At 43.4% G+C, this 18,853-nt stretch overlaps 1 protein-coding gene across 1 annotated transcript in view; it reads right to left on the bottom strand.

The window, feature by feature from the left end:
- GPR132 (G protein-coupled receptor 132) overlaps positions 1-17,406 on the bottom strand; it is a 43,764-nt gene extending 26,358 nt beyond the window's left edge. Inside the window, exon 1 of the mRNA XM_077298802.1 lies at positions 16,959-17,406. The gene's annotated coding sequence lies outside the window, so the exon portion shown is untranslated. The remainder of the gene's footprint in view (positions 1-16,958) is intronic.
- Between the last annotated feature and the right edge of the window lie 1,447 nt (positions 17,407-18,853).

Raw genomic sequence — 18,853 nt, 5'->3', positions numbered from 1 at the left:
AGAGTTATAACCTTATAAAGGGACAGTGGTCAGAATTGTAAAAATTGGCCCGGTCATTAACGTGCAAACCACCCTCGGGGCTTAAGGGGTTAAACATCCCAAGGAGCACTTTGCAAGCGATCATATTGAAATGGAAGGAGTATCGTACCACTGCAAATCTACCAAGACCCGGCCGTCCCTCTAAACTTTCATCTCAGACAAGGAGAAGTCTGATCAGAGATGCAGCCAAGAGGCCCATGATCACTCTGGATGAACTGCAGAGATCTACAGCTGAGGTGGGACAGTCTGTCCATAGGACAACAATTGGTCGTACACTGCACAAGTCTGGCCTTTATGGAAGAGTGGCAAGAAGAAAGCCATTTCTCAAAGATATCCATAAAAAGTGTTGTTTAAAGTTTGCAACAAGCCACCTGGGAGATACACCAAACATGTGGAAGAAGATGCTCTGGACAGATGAAACCAAAATCAACTTTTTGGCAACGATGCCAAACGATATGTTTGGCTTAAAGGCAACACAGCTCATCACCAAGTTCCAGGGAGCCGAATACTTTCGCAAGGCACTGTATGTACAGTATATTATAGAATTTATAGGTTTTTAATAAATACCAATAAAGAGATTTTTGGTAGTGTATAATTGGTGAATATATATGCTGTAATATACACTGTTTACATTTATTAACCCCTTAATACCCAATGATGTGCAGTGTCCGTCATTGGATTCCTCCCCCGGTTTGGTGCCGGTTTCGGCGATGAGCCCGCACTTTTTCTGGCACGTGACAGCTGATCTGATCAGCTGTCATGTGCCCCTAATAGACACGGGTGGAATTGCGATCCACCAGCGGCTGTTAACATGTGTGAGGCAGAGACTGGTGTTATATGCAAGGGTCACTATGTGTCCCCCAGGATGCGTTAAGAAGCCCATTGAGGCCGCGGGAATGCGTTGCAGTCACAGGCATATCAGTGGTTGCAATGCAGAATAAAAGTGAGTGTTGGTCTTTTGCAAGCTATTTGTCCAAGGCAGATTTAGAAAAACCTGCCATGGGCTTTTATTTTTGAACCGGACTATAGGAAGGTAGTGGGGCAGTCTGTTTCCTTCCCGGCCCGGGTTTTCCGTGTGCCCTACGGCCTCAAGTCCTTTGTAAAAATGCCTGCAGCAGAGGGTTGGGTGTGTCAGTGTTGAGTTTGCAAGGTGCAGAGCAGATGTCTCTGCAAAAGCTCAGCCTGTGTGAGGGAACACAGAGTCTAGCGGAGCAAACTCCTGGCACCCCGCAGCATAACACAATGGTGCAGTCGCCCTCGGCAACAGGACGCATTTATGGACTGTCCTGTTTCCCGGCTGTGATCTGGAGGAAACCATGTGTTTTCTTTGTAAGTTTGGACATTAAAACTCGTTTACTTTTTATCTTTCCTGGGTCACTGCCTCATCACTGCACCGTGTGGACACTGCTGCACTATACATGTTAAATGCCGCTGTCAATGTCTGACAGCGGCACTTAACATGCACGTGCCGGAAGCACTGTGTCACATGACCGTGGGTCGCCGATGGGTTGGCATGACAACCCGAGGTCTGCAGCAGACCCCTGTACTTGTCATTGCTGCTCTGCTATGAGCATCGCCCAGTGCCTGGTTGCTAGGGAATCCCCACATGTACTTATGCTGGCTAACAGATGTAAATCATTCAGCTGCGGCAATAAAAACTAAATCTCCGAGCACTAAAAAATACTCGGAGGACACCTGAGCATGCTCGGGAAATCTCGAGTAACGAGTTTATTCGCTCATCACTAATGGAGACGTTACAGGTCTCAGAAAATGGCAACTTTTTTTTTTTCTCTTTTGACAAACTTTGGATTTTTTTTCACCACTTAAGTAAAAAAGAACCTAGACATGTTAGGTACCTACGAACTCAAAATGACCTGGAGAATCATGATGGCAGGTCAGTTTTAGCAGTTGGTGAACATGGTAAAAAACGACCAAAAAACAATTCCAATTTATTTGCATTTTCACCGCACTTTGAATTTTTTTCCCATTTTCCAGTACACTATTTGGTAAAACCAATCATGTGATTCCAAAGTACAACTTGTCCCTCACATGGCCATATTGATGGAAAAATAAAAAGTGGGTATATATGATTGGGAAACATCTTTATTTAGTATTATGGCAGTTTAAGGACACAGTATGGTGGAGCAGTATATGAGGGACAGCGTGAGGGAACACTATAGAGGCTGTACGGTTTGAAAAGAGAGACAGCAGCGTGGGGGTGCGCACTGAAGATGTGGACAGTGTGGAGGCCATAGTTCATATCACAGGTACATTATATAGCATGGAGCGCCTATAAGCCGTTGTTGGTTTGACAGGTATTGTTCATAAGGAAATCCAGTGTGGCAGCCATAGTTTATGTTCGAGGGTTGGTGGTTATAGCACATAAGGGGGGACAGTGTTGAGGCCATTTATCATAAGGGGGACAGTGTGAGGAATAAACATCTGAAAAATTGCAATTCTGGGGTTTCAATTTTTATTTTGGACTTTTACGTTTTTATTTCATTTTTCGTAAACAAGGAAAAGGGAAGTAATTTTTATTATTTTATTGTATTTTTGCAGCATTTTATATTTCATTTTTACTTTGTGTTCCCTTCACTTTATTTTCAGAGCACACTGTTCCTTGACTGACATCCTGCTCTACAGCTTGTGTGCTGAGCAGGGTGTTGGTCATGGAGCAAGGGGTCATAAATAAAGAGGCACCAATTTGTTATCGTACTTTATTTCCACTGACAAATGATCCCTTCCCATTTTTCAATGTCCTTGTCCAGATTTGCAATAACCTCCTGTAAGCTCTCAGATTTCAGATCCTGTTGTAAAGATTTCTGTAACGTGTCAATTTCCGTTTCAATGTTCTTAAGTGTGGCGGTATTTGTCTCTATAATGATACTGATAAATTCCAAAGAGCAAGTATTGGCTGCCTTGATCCATCTGTTGACAAGGATATCATCATCCAAATCAAAAGTGGGGAATAAATGGATTCTCAATATATGGATTCTCAATCCCCTGGGGATAATTCTCTGCATTATATAATTCTCAAGAGTAACCTCGCCTCCCGAAGAAGCATTGCGAAACACGCGTCGGGGCAGAGGGACGACGAGGGTATTCCACGTGGCTGATACCAGGTACACACTCTTCTGTTACTTATCACTTGTGAGCAATGTCACCTATTGACTCAGATTATGTAGATACATAGAGGCAGTTTTATGTCTACCTGAGTATGTTATGAATAGTCAATAGATGAGACGTTTGCTCACAAATACTCAATGCAGGGGTGAGGAAGTGCAGCGCCCCAGAGTCCTGGTCGTTGCAGTACTGTGGCTCCGCCGCTATGGGGAGCTATGGTACGTCTGATGGCACTGAAGGAGTTCGTCTGACCAGGTATCACAGACACCAATACATTTCACAGCCGGGCCTCCGGGGGGAGCTAAGGGTTCTATTCACTAGGCCACTCCCCACCATAGTGGGTAAACTGGGGGTCAGGCAGGAAGTTAGATCAGAAGCTGACTGGGTTGGAACCAGGCAACACCTTGTGGCAGAGGGTGTTGCAGGGGAAGATACAGTAGGGTCTCTGTCAGGGGTGGGATCCTGACAGAGGCTTGGCAACTTGAACGAACGTAACGGGACCGTGCCTGCTCAGCATAGCGGCAGTGCCCAAGGAGGGACCAGAAGCGAGATAGATTGTGCTGAGTGAGAAACGAGATCATAGCAACAGGAGAATACCAGTAGGAGTCGTGCTGTAAGACCGAGGCAACATCCTACTGAGGCGCATAACCGGTGGCCGGAACGCCGAGGGAGTATCATAATATCCAGCTTCAAGCAATACTCTAAACAGCGGCAGGACAGTCAGTCTAAGGGGGGCTGTCTAACTTAAATCACCTATGCAGTCTTGGGGGGCAACTTGTGGAGAGGGGCGACTCTAGGGTCCCGGAAGAGCTCCGAGCCTACCCGTCAAACGGGTGCCGTCCCAACCAGAACATCAGGGAGGGACGGAGGATTAGCAGAACATCATCTAATCGAGTTGTGAGGGAACTTAAGAAACAGACACAACAGTTGTGGGGACTTTCCATAAGCACAGCAGGGAAGGACCACAACACATAGCGCAAGCAGGAAGGCACAGATTTCCACCTGTGAAGAGAACTCTGGAGGTGCCATTGGACCGGCCGGACTTGCGCAGCCTGGTGAACCCTATTCCGGACTGAGGACCCAGAGATCTTCAGTAAAGAGGTAAAGAGACTGCAACCTGGTGTCCTCGTTATTTACCGCGACCTGCACCCCACAACTGCACCGCTACAGCCACTACCATCATCCATCATATCTATCACTGACTGTGCGCCCCTCGGCAGGGTCACGGATCGGGCCTAGCCACCGTGACAACCCCAGAGCAGAGACTCAGAGGCCCGGTACCGGGTACCCCTCGGCCCTGCGGCAGTGGGGGCGCTGCAGAAGAACTATTGACTGTCATACTGCTGCAGTTCCATTTACATCCTGATAAGACATAGTATCAGATTTTGTAACCTATTCTCATTGAGATTAGGCTTATATGCATTAGCATTTTGGCCAGTGTATTGGTATACCCTATAGCAATTAAGACCCTCTTTTATTGGATTTAGCACCATTCTATGATCATTGTTCTTGTTTTAATTGTATTTCAATAAAGTGATATTTTATCTTTAAATACCACATTCTGGGATCATCCTTTATTCATGTTTGATCACCATTTTAGTTATACATATCTGGTGTAGTGGTATATTACCCTTTTGGTTGATGGGTTCAATTACTTGGGGCACCCAGTTGTGAATAAATTATACTTTGAACTGTTGTTTAAACAGAGCCCATAAATATGGATTTCAAGGCCAAAGAAAGTTCTTGGCAGGCGAAAGCTTCTAATATTTTTAAGAAAGGTGCTGGTCCTTTACCTACTTCTACTTCCAACAACCAACAGGAGAATGTAAAAAAAATACAGGAATGCATTGCACAAGAAGACAAAGATTTGGTGGACTAAGGTTACTCTGGAGAATTATATATGCAGAGAATTATCCCTAGGGGATTGAGAATCCATTTATTCCCCACTTTTGATTTGGATGATGATATCCTTGTCAACAGATGGATCAAGGCAGCCAATACGTGCTCTTTGGAATTTATCAGTATCATTGTAGAGAAAAATACAGCCACACTTAAGAACATTGAAACGGAAATTGACACATTTAGTCCATGAGCCGGGCCAGATATCGGTACCACCCGGAGTGACTAATTTTCTTTGGTATTTTTAGGTAGATGCATGTCTGTAGTTTATTTTTTGATATGATAGCCCTTACATATACGTAGCTTATTAACCCCTTCAGCCCTAGGCCTATTTGTACCCAAGTGCCTAAGCCAATCTGACCTGTGCCACTTCATGGGCTAATAACTTTGGAACGCTTTCACCTATCCAAGCCATTCTGAGATTGTTTTCTCGTGACATATTGTACTTCACGTCAGTGCTAAATGGGAGTCAATATATTTTACCTTTCTATATAAAAAAATGCTAAATATTCGGAAATTTTGGAAAAATCGGCAATTTTTTAACTTTGAAATTCTCTGCTTTTTACAAAAATACTGATACCCCCCATAATAGTTATTAATTTACACTCCCCACATGTTTACTTCATATTGGCATCATTTTGAAAATGAAACCTTATTGTTTTACGACATAATAGGGCTTATAGTTTTATGCGCAATTTTTCACATTTACAGCAAAACCCACTTTTCAAAGGACCAAGTCACTTCTGAAGTCACTTTAAGGGGCTTACATAACAGAAACCACCCATAAATTACCCCATTTTGCAAACTACACCCCTCAAGCTGTTCAAAACTCATTTTTAAAAACTGTTAACCCTTTAGGTGTTCCACAGGAATTTTAGCAGAATGAAGGCGAAATTTCAAAATTTCATTTTTTTTCCAGATATTACATTGTAATCCAATTTTACCTGCAACCTAGCAAGGGTTAACGGCAAACCCAAACTTGGTTACCCTAATTCTGCAGTTTATAGAAACACCCCACATGTACTCGTAAACTAAAGTATGGGCACACAGCACAGCTCAACACGGAAGGAGCGCTATGTGGTTTTTGGGTGGCGGATTCACTGGAAGAAATCTAGGGGGCCATGTCACATTTGAAGGCTGCCTGAGGTACCCCCACAGTGGAAACCCCAAAAAGTGACCCTATTTTGGAAACTACACCCCCAAGGAATCTTTTAGGGGGTATAGTGACCACTTTGACCCAACCAGTGTTTCACAGTAGTTGGAAACACTTGGTTGAGAAAATGGAAAAAGTGCATTTTTTACATGAAGGTGTCATTTTAGGCTCATTTTTTTATTTTTAAGAGGTGTACCAGCAAAAAATGCACCCCACTATTTGTTCACCAATCTCTCCCGAACACAACAACACCCGATATGTTGTCGTACACTGCAGTATTGGGGAACGGCAGGCCTCGGAAGGGAAGGAGCGCCAAATGACTTTTGGAGTGCAAATTTTACTGGAAGAAATCTAGGGGGCTATGTCACATTTGAAGACACCCTGAGGTGCCCCAACACACGCACACACACTGACACATACACGTTCTGTGCTGAACAGGACTCTCCGGTCTTCTCTGCAGAGCTCCTATCTCCCTCTGTAGAGGCTGACACCTCCCAGGCTTGTGACTGATCACATGGCCGTGACATCACCACAGGTCCTGTAGTCCTGTACTGTGTGCTGCTGCTGGTAAGGAACTTGTGGAGAGAGGGGGAACAGTCACCTAGCACCAGCGCTCCCAGCTCTAAGAACGAGCGCCTCATGAAGGTGGGCCCCTGCCTCCTCCTTCCCTGCGCGGCGGCCTTTCCCCCCGGCGGCTGTATTCGGCGTATAAGACAACCGCCCTCTTGGAGCCATGTTTTTCATGGCTAAAAAGTCGTCTTATACGCCAGGAAATACGGTAAATAAAATTTTAATGTTTTTCTTTGTGTTTGCAGGTGTTTACTGACTATCTAACGGCATGATGGAAGTACCAGCAAGGAAGAAATCACGGATCGACTGTATCATACACTGCTCTAATGATGACAGCGATGATCTGGCGTCCCTTAAGGATTTGGACTCCTGGAAAACATTGCTTAGGGCTGCAGAGATCAGGCAGCATGAATCAGTCCTGGTAGCAGCTAAGGGCCTTGAAGAAGGAGAAATACCACACATACAATATCACCGTAAATGTCGTAGTATCTTTACAATGAAGAAGTCACTGGATTCTATCCTTGGCAAGGGTGTCAATGTCGAAACAGCAAGCAAAATCTCCATGAGGAAGCTACCGAGGGGTGCCCCCAGTGATAGCAGGGTGTATGCCAAAGTATGTATCTTCTGTGAGAAGTCAAGCAAGTACCTAAAAGGAAAACAAACAAGGGAGCCAATTGTCCAGTGTGTTGAGCTACGAGCAGATGAGACGATCCGCAGAGCAGCGATAAGGAAAGGCACACAGAGAATACTTGGTTTACTTAGCAGAGACCTTGTTGCTGCAGAGGGGCACTACCACAAGTCGTGCTACAAACTATTCACAAAAGATGATTCCCAAGTGGCCTGTAGGTCTAGTGCAGCTGAAAATCAGGTCGAAAGCGAGGAAGTACGCTACGAAGAGGCAGAGAAAGAGGCCCTTGAAGAACTCTTCTTGTATATAAGGACTAAATTGTTCCCAAACCCAGAAGTACTGCCTATGATAAACCTCACATCTAGGCTTGAGAGATTAATGATATCCCGTGGTATCATCCAACTGAAACCATCGACAAAGAAACATGTTCGACGAAAACTTGAAACAGAGATTGGGGAATCACTCCGCTTTCTCTCAGATGAGAAAGGTAAGCTTCTAGTCTATCCATGTAGCCTATCAATGGACGACCTTGTCCGGCAAGTACACAGCATGACAAAAGATCTGCAAGAAGCAAGAGCTGCTAACTCTGGAGATATCGTAACCAAAGCAGCAATGCAGCTAAGGAATGAGATCAAGAAGCAAGATGTGAGTCAGCCATGGCCTCCCAATACAGATCAGAATGTCGTTCCTGCATTAGTCACTCAATTCCTGCAAACCCTGCTTACAGGAGATTGTGAGTGCCAAACTACCTGTGAAAGAGCTCAACGTCTTGCCACATCCTTCGGCAGTGACTTGGTTTTTGCTGTTACCAATGGAAAGACAAAGCCACCAAAGCACGTACTGCTATCCTTTGCAGTTAAGTCTTTGACCGGCAATACAGAACTGATTCGAACTCTGAATCGTCTTGGCCACTGTGTGTCATATTCAATGGCTGAGGAGATCGATACAGCCCTTTGTATCCAGAAGTTGGAATGTTCAAAGGATGACATCCCAATGCCAGCAAGTATCTACCCAGGTGTGTTCACAACCCTGGCCTGGGATAACATTGACAGACTTGAGGAGACACTAAGTGGAGCAGGTACATCTCATAGAGTCAATGGCATTGCTGTTCAGTCCAATGTTGCATGCTCTGTGACAAAGAAAGTCCTGCCAGATGTAACCAAGTCGAAGAAAAGAAGCATAACTCTGACAGAATTAATGCTACCGATATACAATGTTGGGCAGCGGGGAGAGCCACCCAGGATTGAGACTTCGAATGTTAACACTACCAAGGAGGTCCAGGATTCAAAAACCAAAAACCATATCTGGCTTCTGGCTAGAATGTCAGACCATGAGGATCAGACCACCAGCAGTTGGACTGGGTTCAACATAAAAATCCGCAGCGACATTGTAGTGGCCCAGGACACTGTAAGCTACCTGCCCACTATCAATGCTCCTGCAACAGCCATGTCCACTGTGAATGAAGTCTTGGAGCAAACACATGCCATCATGCAGACCCTGAAGCTTAACAGAATTGTGTGTGTGTTTGATCAAGCACTCTATGCCAAAGCTGCCGAGGTTATCTGGAAACAGGAGAAGTTCAAGAACATTATAATTAGAATGGGTGTCTTCCACACAATCTGTAATCTCCTCTCTATCATAGGGAACAGATTTCAGGATGCAGGCCTTAGAGATCTGTGTGTTGAATCCGGTGTAATCGCTGAAGGATCAGTGTCTGGAGTGATGGACGGCCGGAGGTACAACAGAGCAGTGAGACTACACAAGCTGGTCTATGAAGCACTTATGAGGCTTGCATGGAAAAACTTCCTTCCATGGCTAGAAGAAAACCATGCAAGGGACCTTCACCATCTGGATGAAACACTGAAGAACATCACAAACTTTCGCATCAGTGTGTCGCAGGGATCCTTCGAAAAGCTCTTGGATAATGAATCTTGCACACTTACCCTGAAGCTCTTTCAAGTTTATCTTGAGACCCTCAGAAATGAACAACTCTCAGCATTCTGGATGTCATACTTGGACATGGTCGAGACCATGCTGGCCCTGGTTCGAGCTTCAAGAGAAGGCAACTGGATGCTTCACCTAGGAGCAATCCGACAGATGATACCATGGTGTTTTGCCTATGACAAGGTCAACTATGCCCGATACCTAACCTATTACTATGCCACAATGTCTCGGCTGCCCATAGAACACCCAGAGGTCCATGAATACTTCATGCAAGGTGGCTTTTCGGTCCAGATCGGTAGCAAGAATCCTTTTGGACGAATTCCTGTGGACCAGACCATTGAAGAGACAATCAACAAAGACACCCAGACACCAGGGGGCACAAAAGGCTTCAGCCTCAAAGTTGGAGCTGTTTCCAGGTTCTACCTGACATCAGAGTACCGCAGTATGTACTTGAGGCAGCTGAGGGCCCTGGTAGGCCAACAATATACTGACTTCAGCCATTCAGACCTACAGGTGTCTAGGATTAGAAGAGATGAAGCCGATGTCCAATCTTTCGTTCAACTGCTGGAGACAGGTTGGGTGAACCCCTTCAACAAAGAGCATAATGGTGAACTTATCAGTTTGTCAACAGCGACTGTAGCACCACCAGATGTAGCCAAAGACCTTCAAGGGGCATACAGTATAGGAGAGGATGCATATCAAACATTCAAGGATGAGCGTTTGGGTACCGATAAGCCAACTACATTGTTTCATGACAAGATGACGAAGAACAAACTTAAAACGTTCTCTAACATCCAAATGAAGACGCGCAGACAAGGTCTTGGCAAGGAGGTAATTTTGAAGGCTGACAGAAACCTATTTGGCCAGATGATACTTGTAGCTGAGAACAGAAAGCTACAAATGAGTGATGTCTTGACTCATCCCCTGGGTCCATTGCCATGGGCACTTGCCAATGGTGATGGGTCTATCCGCAAGACCAACAAGGCTGCCCTCGCAAGGGAGTTGGAGAGGAATGCTCGTCCTGCAGAAGTGATCCCCGAGCCCTCTGCAACCATCATTGATGGGATGAGCCTGGTTCAGAAACTGAAGGGAAACAATGCAACATTTGGCCAGCTAGCAGGCACAGCAATGAGTCGCGCTATCCATGAGGGTGCTAAGAGCAAGCGCATTGATATTGTCTTTGACGTCTACAAGGAGACATCCATCAAAGATACAGAAAGAGTCAACAGATATGAAGGCACAGGGATCCATTTCAAGAACATTCAACATGGGCACAACATCCAGCAGTGGAAAAAGCTTCTAAGTAGTTCCTCCAACAAGGCAAGTCTCATAAAGTTTCTGGTAGAAGAATGGAAGGCGAAACACCACAGGGAGAAGCTTGAGGAGAAGGAGCTGTATGTCACATGTGAGCAGCTCTGCTTTAAGATCACCAAAGAACAGTGGGAAGAGGCTGCTGACCTTAAGTCAAATCAAGAAGAAGCAGACACACGCCTCCTTCTCCATGCTCTTCATGCAGCAGAATCTGGTTACAAGTCGGTCATCATCACTTCGGAGGATACTGATGTCATGGTCCTGTGTCTGGGCATGTGCCACAAAATCCCATCCCACCTGTTCCAGAAATGCGGTACACAGAACCGGACAAGATTCCTGGATATCACCACTCTGAGCCGAACATTGGGAGGCAGCGTATGTGATTCATTGATTGGTATGCATGCATTTACAGGCTGTGACACCGTCAGTGCATTCGCTGGCCGTGGGAAGATGACGACACTCAAGCAGTTGAAGATGAACAAGACATACCAGGATGCCTTTCAGGAAGTTGGTCGTTCATGGGAAGTGTCTACCGAACTTTTTGAGAAGTTACAGGAAATCACCTGCCACATGTACCTGCCAACTACCCAAACAACTGAGGTAAACAGGCTCCGTTATCAGCTGTTCTGTGCCAGACGTGGAGTGGTAGAGTCAAGTCAACTCCCTCCTTGCCAGGACTGCCTTTTCATGCATGCACTGCGTGCAAACTACCAGGCTGCGATCTGGAGGAGAAGTCTGCAGAGCCAGCCATGGGTTGCAAACCCAACAGACTGCGGTTGGATGATAGATAACGACGGAAAGCTTGTTGTCAAGTGGATGCAAGGGGCACCAGCACCAGAAGCTATTATACAGCTACTGTCCTGCAAGTGTGTGCGGTCATGTGAACTTCCTCAGTGTACTTGCCTCAGCAATGGCCTGAAGTGCACAGACATGTGCAGATTACAGACATGCCAGAACAAGGGTACTGAAGACGAGCCAGTAGAACAACAGTCAGATTCAGAGTCCGATGTTGAAGATATTATGGAGTAACATATATATATATATATATATATATATATATATATATATATATATATATATATATATATATATATATATATATATGCACATGACATGTTCAGTGTGTATTTACATAACTTGGATTAAATTTTGTTACAAATACTACATCTAGTCACTCCGGGTGGTACCGATATCGTCATATTTGGTTCTTGGCTCATGCTAAAATTCCTGTGGAACACCTAAAGGGTTAACAGTTTTTAAAAATGAGTTTTGAACAGCTTGAGGGGTGTAGTTTGCAAAATGGGGTAATTTATGGGTGGTTTCTGTTATGTAAGCCCCTTAAAGTGACTTCAGAAGTGACTTGGTCCTTTGAAAAGTGGGTTTTGCTGTAAATGTGAAAAATTGCGCATAAAACTATAAGCCCTATTACGTCGTAAAACAATAAGGTTTCATTTTCAAAATGATGCCAATATGAAGTAAACATGTGGGGAGTGTAAATTAATAACTATTATGGGGGGTATCAGTATTTTTGTAAAAAGCAGAGAATTTCAAAGTTAAAAAATTGCCGATTTTTCCAAAATTTCCGAATATTTAGCATTTTTTTATATAGAAAGGTAAAATATATTGACTCCCATTTAGCACTGACGTGAAGTACAATATGTCACGAGAAAACAATCTCAGAATGGCTTGGATAGGTGAAAGCGTTCCAAAGTTATTAGCCCATGAAGTGGCACAGGTCAGATTGGCTTAGGCACTTGGGTACAAATAGGCCTAGGGCTGAAGGGGTTAATAAGCTACGTATATGTAAGGGCTATCATATCAAAAAATAAACTACAGACATGCATCTACCTAAAAATACCAAAGAGAATTAGTCACTCCGCTTGGTACCGATATCGTCAAATTTGGTTCTTGGCTCATGGACTAATTACAGAAATCTTTACAACAGGATCTAAAATCTGAGAGCTTACAGGAGGCTATTTACCAAAATAAACAGAAAAAATACGAAAGAGATCTGGCAGATTTTGAATCCAATAAGTTTATTTCCACTCAGTATTGTTTAAAAAAAAGAAAACGCCATTTGGTTCCAGAGATATGGGCCTTTTTATTTGGTACTCATTTTTATGGTCTTTACGAATGGGGTATGGCTCCCACAATTCTCTGGGTGAGGGGTGTATTTGGGTTGTTTTGCATAATTACCATGTGAGCAACACCCCCTACTAAAGACCATAAAAAGCTTATTTGTTTCAACTAAATAAAAATGACCGTATCTTTTGGAACTATATTGCAGATTTAAAAAAAAATAATTAAAAAGCAGAATATTCAGGGTAGTAGGAAGATTAAATTTAGAACAAAAACTGGACACTTTTGCCATGGTGACAAGTCCTCTTTAGAGGATGCTGACTGTGTAGTGAACACTGACTGATCACAGCTTCTTGCACCGCCCTCAAGGCTGTAAGCGAGCGGCTGCAGGGAAAATATAACTTAATTTTCTCCCTGTAGCTGCACTTCCAATTAGAAGGCCACATATGATTAAAATTCTATTTTACCTGCAGATTAGCGCTAGAATTGCAGGTAACCAACATTTCTTTTGCTGAACGGTTTCCTTTAACATTTTGAAAGAGAATAATAATTTTGCAAAATAATGTTCTAGATTTTGATGAAGTTCTCTTTTGTTTGATAGGAAATCATGCTGCATCTGACCACAGGGCAGACAAGGTAAGCGAATTAACACTTTCAAAGCAGGAAATATGTACGAAGGCTTGCATTCATCTATAGGGGGTGTAAACGTAAATGTCTGATTAGTCATGTCAGGGAAAACTTAGTAACATGCCTCTACCACCTGTTTCCCGATTCATCAAGGCCGACATTTTGTACAATAGTCTTGATGAAAAGAGTGGTGGAGTAAGAAGCACCAAATTAATATGAATGCACTTCTTAATAAAGTTAGCACACCTTTCAGCTGCCACATGCCACCGCAAGAAAGGTTATTCAGTCAGGTACTGGAGTATATTTTTGTCATAACTGATGCCACTTTGTGGGGTAAGTTATGATGAATTTGCTGGCTGTGCTTGGCCATGTCCCATTCCGGGCGAAGCTTGGCCAATTTAAAATAATAAAATAAAGAGTTGTCCAAGACTTGTTTAAAAATTGTCATCCTTTTTGCAGAAAAACGTTGCTACATTTCAAGCAGTTTTATTCCCAAAAAATTGGCTTGATGAATGGAGGCTTAAAAGCATGGCTTTTTTGTTCCAGAATCGGCTTCATTTTTGGCCAAAATCAATGGACCCGTTTAATCAAGACTGGCATTGTTTAAACCTGTCTTGATGAAGGGGGCGTTCTAGAGTCTGACGCTCCTTCTTCATGAAGAGGTGCACGCCTCTTATTGAATCAGGAGTGGCATACACCTCTGTGTGCCATACCACAAATACTACTCTAGCACCTCCTGAAGTAAGATTTGTGACATAGCGAATGAGGTCGTTCATCATGAACTTGACGACTGGCGGTCACCACATCCCTGTTCCACCCATTTTGTCAGAGCTGGGAGGAACTGTTATGAAAACATCAAAGTTGCAAATTTTGCCACAACTGCAAATAGCACCTAAATTTTGCACCTTTTCAAAGTTTTTTACTTGTAAAAGCTTTGTTGATTCGGGCGCTATGTCTTTTAATGCTGCCCAGACACATATTAGCATAATGTGGCTGAGCTGCAATACCAGATACTGCCTGTGGATCAGATAGATGCTGTTTCTGGAAGTAAGAAGCCATGTTTTACTCGCCTCACACTGCCTATTTACATAGTATTAAAGAATTCACCTTCATGATCTATCTGTAAAAATAAGATTTAGGGTATGTGTCCACGTTCAGGATTGCATCAGGATTTGGTCAGGATTTTTCATCAGTATTTGTAAGCCAAAACCAGGAGTGGAACAATTAGAGGAAAAGTATAATAGAAACATATGCTCCACTTTTGCATTTATCACCCACTCCTGGTTTTGGCTTACAAATACTGATGGAAAATACTGACCAAATCCTGATGCAATCCTGAACGTGGACACATACCCTAAAAAGGACCATGTCACTTCTTTGTGCAGATCTGCTGCGTTTCTGCACCTATTCCATAACAGAAATCCGCAGGGGTAAAAAGGAAGAAATCTGCACAAAAATCTGCAACTTGTGCACATACCGTATTTTCCGGCATATAAGACGACTTTTTAACCCCTAAAAATTGTCCCAAAAGTCGGGGGTCGTCTTATACGCCGGGTACGGGTGCACAGAGCGATCCTGGATGGTTCCCAGAGTCTGAAGGAGAGGAGACTCTCCTTCAGGCCCTGGGATCCATATTCATGTAAAAAATAAAGAATAAAAATAAAAAATATGGATATACTCACCCCTCCGACGGACCCTGGACCTCACCGGTGCAAGCGTCTGCCTCCGTTCCTAAGAATGCAGTGAGTGAAGGACCTTCGATGACGTCGCGGTCACATGAGCGGTCGCGTGACCGCGACGTCATCGCAGGTCCTTCACTCACTGCATTCTTAGGAACAGAGGCAGACGCTTGCACCGCTGAGGTCCAGGGTCCGTCGGAGGGGTGAGTATATCCATATTTTTTATTTTTATTCTTTATTTTTCACATGAATATGGATCCCAGGGCCTGAAGGAGAGTCTCCTCTCCTTCAGACCCTGGGAACCACACGCCGTATAAGATGACAGCGTATAAGATGACCCCCGTCTTATACGGCGGGTATATCCCAAATTCCGTATTTTATATGGAAAAGTTGGGGGTCGTCTTATACGCCCAGTCGTCTTATACACCAGAAAATACGGTACCAAAAATAGGTGCAGATTCTGACCTGCGTTTTCTGCCAAGAAATGCAGAATCTGCACAGAAAATTCCACAGTCAAATCTGCAACGTGTGCACATAGCCTTATGGTGAAGGTTCCTTCATAATTAATATGTCTTTGGACATGTTTGCAGTTAGATTGTCTTCATTATTGCATTGCTTGCTTATGGTGCTCGGATGTGCTACATTACCGCCCTGCAGTGTCGGACTGGGGCGCCAAGAGCCCACCGCTAACCAACTCCAGGGCCCCACTTTTCAGCTACATGCAAATGTGACATTATCCTCCATCACAAATTTATATAGCAATGAACTGTGTCGATTGTGCCAAGTACTGCTCTTATAAGAGGGTGGTTTCCCACTCCTGCACAGGGCCCACCGCAAGATTCTCCTGTTCTCCTGTTGGCCAGTCCAAGCCTGCTGCCCTGTGTTATTTATTGCATGGTTGCACATTTGGACTGCTGGACAAAAAGTGTGCAGAGTTTATGCACACACCAGGTGGGCTAGGGAAATTCTAGGTGGGGGTTCCCGGTTTCTGGTTTCTACGAGGAGTCAGGGGTGGAACCTATTTTAATACACGAGAAATACAATAGGAGGGCGGGGAGTTTAGGTTTTTAACTGGTAAAATGTGATATGGGAGCACATTTACGTTTCAACACCCGGCATATTTATAGCCGAGACTCATTTTGTACTTCTAGGCACTTATGAATCAGTTCTGTGCATGAGTAATACACTGGTGGAAACATTTGAGAGTAATTCTTATGGGAAATGCAATTTCATTGAGGGGCACTGCCCTGTTCCCCAACACATGCATTATAAGCCAACATATCTCCCTACCAGTGCTATTCACAGACCCCAAAGATTATAATATATCAGTAATATTAGTAACGGAAACAAGGAACTCATTTTCTTTATATTCTGCATTAATTCTATTCCAGCAGCGATACCATATATCTACTATCTACATACCATGTGCTTCAGATCGATGTGATAAGATAAAACCTGCATCTGACAAGTGGATTTGGCTTATCTTTCTTACCCATGATCTCATCCATATCTTCACTTATTATTTTGAGCTGGGGACGACACACAGAAACATTGTACTGAGAAATCTCCAAATTTAGTGTTATTCCTTGGACTGGAATATTCACTAGTTTAAAATAAATTCAAAACTTTCAAAATAAAAAGTTTGTGTGTACTTTTGGTTTACACAGGGAGAATCACAGAGCCCTGACTTAGTCTGGGGCTACACTGATACTTTTTTAGTGGGATTTTACAATTTTAACTTCTAAATGATTACTGAAGTCCAGAGGATTGCATTGAGATCCATGCAATTCAGTGCACTCGTCTCCAACTACGTGCAGCCCCAAGTAATGCTCTTATACAACGGTATAAGCCAAGTGCAAAGAGACGTATACAAAGTACATACAAGACAGTCAGTAAGAATGCATACCTTCTTCGGAGCATGTACCATTTCCACTCTTCTTCTCTTATTTTCTTTCTGCACTGTTTTATAGTATTGTTCCTTAAGGTCTCAAACCAGTTAACACAACAGGAAGTTTCTCAGCGAAGCAGCGTATTGAATGGCTGCTCATAGCAGACGATGAATAGGACTTTCCACTTTGTCATCTGGTGAACTCTTTTTTTTTTTTTTTCTTCTCTCTCTGGACACTTTAGCTTCATTATCCGTTGCAGAAAATTTATTTATCTCCACTAGTCAGTGAAATTCATGTACAGTGCCAAAAGTTTAAAATTTTACTCGAGATATGCAGTAAAGTATGTTGAAAAGTGAAATGTGCCACCACCCACCACTTTACTTTGGCAAAGAAAAGTAAAAAAAACAAACATTTCCTTAAGTTAAAAATACATTTTCATGTCGTATTCTTGTTTGTTTTATTCGGTTTTCTTTAACCCCTTAGTGACAGAGCCAATTTGCTGCTTAATGACCAAGCCATTTTTTACAATTCTGACCACTGTCACTTTATGAGGTTATAACTCCTGAACACTTCAATAGATCCCGCTGATTCTGAGACTGATTTTTGTGACATATTGTACTTCATGTTAGCAGTCAAATTTCTTCGATATGACTTGCGTTTATTTCTGAAAAAAATGGAAATATGGCAATTTTCAAACTTTGAATTTTTATGACCTTAAATCACACAGATACAGTACAGACCAAAAGTTTGGACACACCTTCTCATTTAAAGAGTTTTCTGTATTTCATGACTATGAAAATTGTACATTCACACTGAAGGCCTCAAAACTATGAATTAACACATGTGGAATTATATACTTAACAAAAAAGTGTGAAACAACTGAAATTATGTCTTATATTCTAGGTTCTTCAAAGTAGTCACCTTTTGCTTTGATGACTGCTTTGCACACTCTTGGCATTCTCTTTATGAGTTTCAAGAGGTAGTCACCCGGAATGGTCTTCCAACAATCTTGAAGGAGTTCCCAGAGATGCTTAGCACTTGTTAGCCCTTTTGCCTTCACTCTGTGATCAAGCTCACCCCAAACCATCTCGATTGGGTTCAGGTCTGGTGACTGTGGAGGCCAGGTCATCTGGCGTAGCACCCCATCACTCTCCTTCTTGGTCAAATAGCCCTTACACAGGCTGGAGGTGTGTTTGGGGTCATTGTCCTGTTGAAAAATAAATTATGGTCCAACTAAATACAAACCGGATGGAATAGCATGCCGCTGCAAGATGCTGTGGTAGCCATGCTGGTTCAGTATGGCTTAAATTGTGAATAAGTCCCGAACAGTGTCACCAGCAAAGCAATCCCACACCATCACACCTCCTCCTCCATGCTTCACGGTAGAGTCCATCCGTTCACCTTTTCTGCGTCGCACAAAGACACGTTGGTTGGATCCAAAGATCTCAAATTTGGACTCATCAGACTCATCAGACCAAAGCACAGATTTCCACTGGTCTAATATCCATTCCTTGTGTTCTTTAGCCAAAACAAGTCTCTTCTGCTTGTTGCCTGTCCTTAGCAGTGGTTTCCTAGCAGCTATTTTACCATGAAGGCCTGCTGCACAAGTCTCCTCTTAACTGTTGTTGTAGAGATGTGTCTGCTGCTAGAACTCTGTGTGACATTGACCTGGTCTCTAATCTGAGCTGCTGTTAACCTGCGATTTCTGAGGCTGGTGACTCGGATAAACTTATCCACAGAAGCAGAGGTGACTCTTGGTCTTCCTTTCCTGGGGCGGTCCTCATGTGAGCCAGTTTCTTTGTAGCGCTTGATGGTTTTTGCCACTGCACTTGGGGACACTTTCAAAGTTTTCCCAATTTTTCAGACTGACTGACCTTCATTTCTTAAAGTAATGATGGCCATTCATTTTTCT

Source organism: Ranitomeya variabilis, chromosome 1 (genome assembly GCF_051348905.1).
Source record: "Ranitomeya variabilis isolate aRanVar5 chromosome 1, aRanVar5.hap1, whole genome shotgun sequence".
Classification (NCBI taxonomy): domain Eukaryota; kingdom Metazoa; phylum Chordata; class Amphibia; order Anura; family Dendrobatidae; genus Ranitomeya; species Ranitomeya variabilis.
The sequence above is the reverse complement of the archived record's forward strand: the minus strand, read 5'-3'. Positions and strand labels throughout refer to the sequence as shown.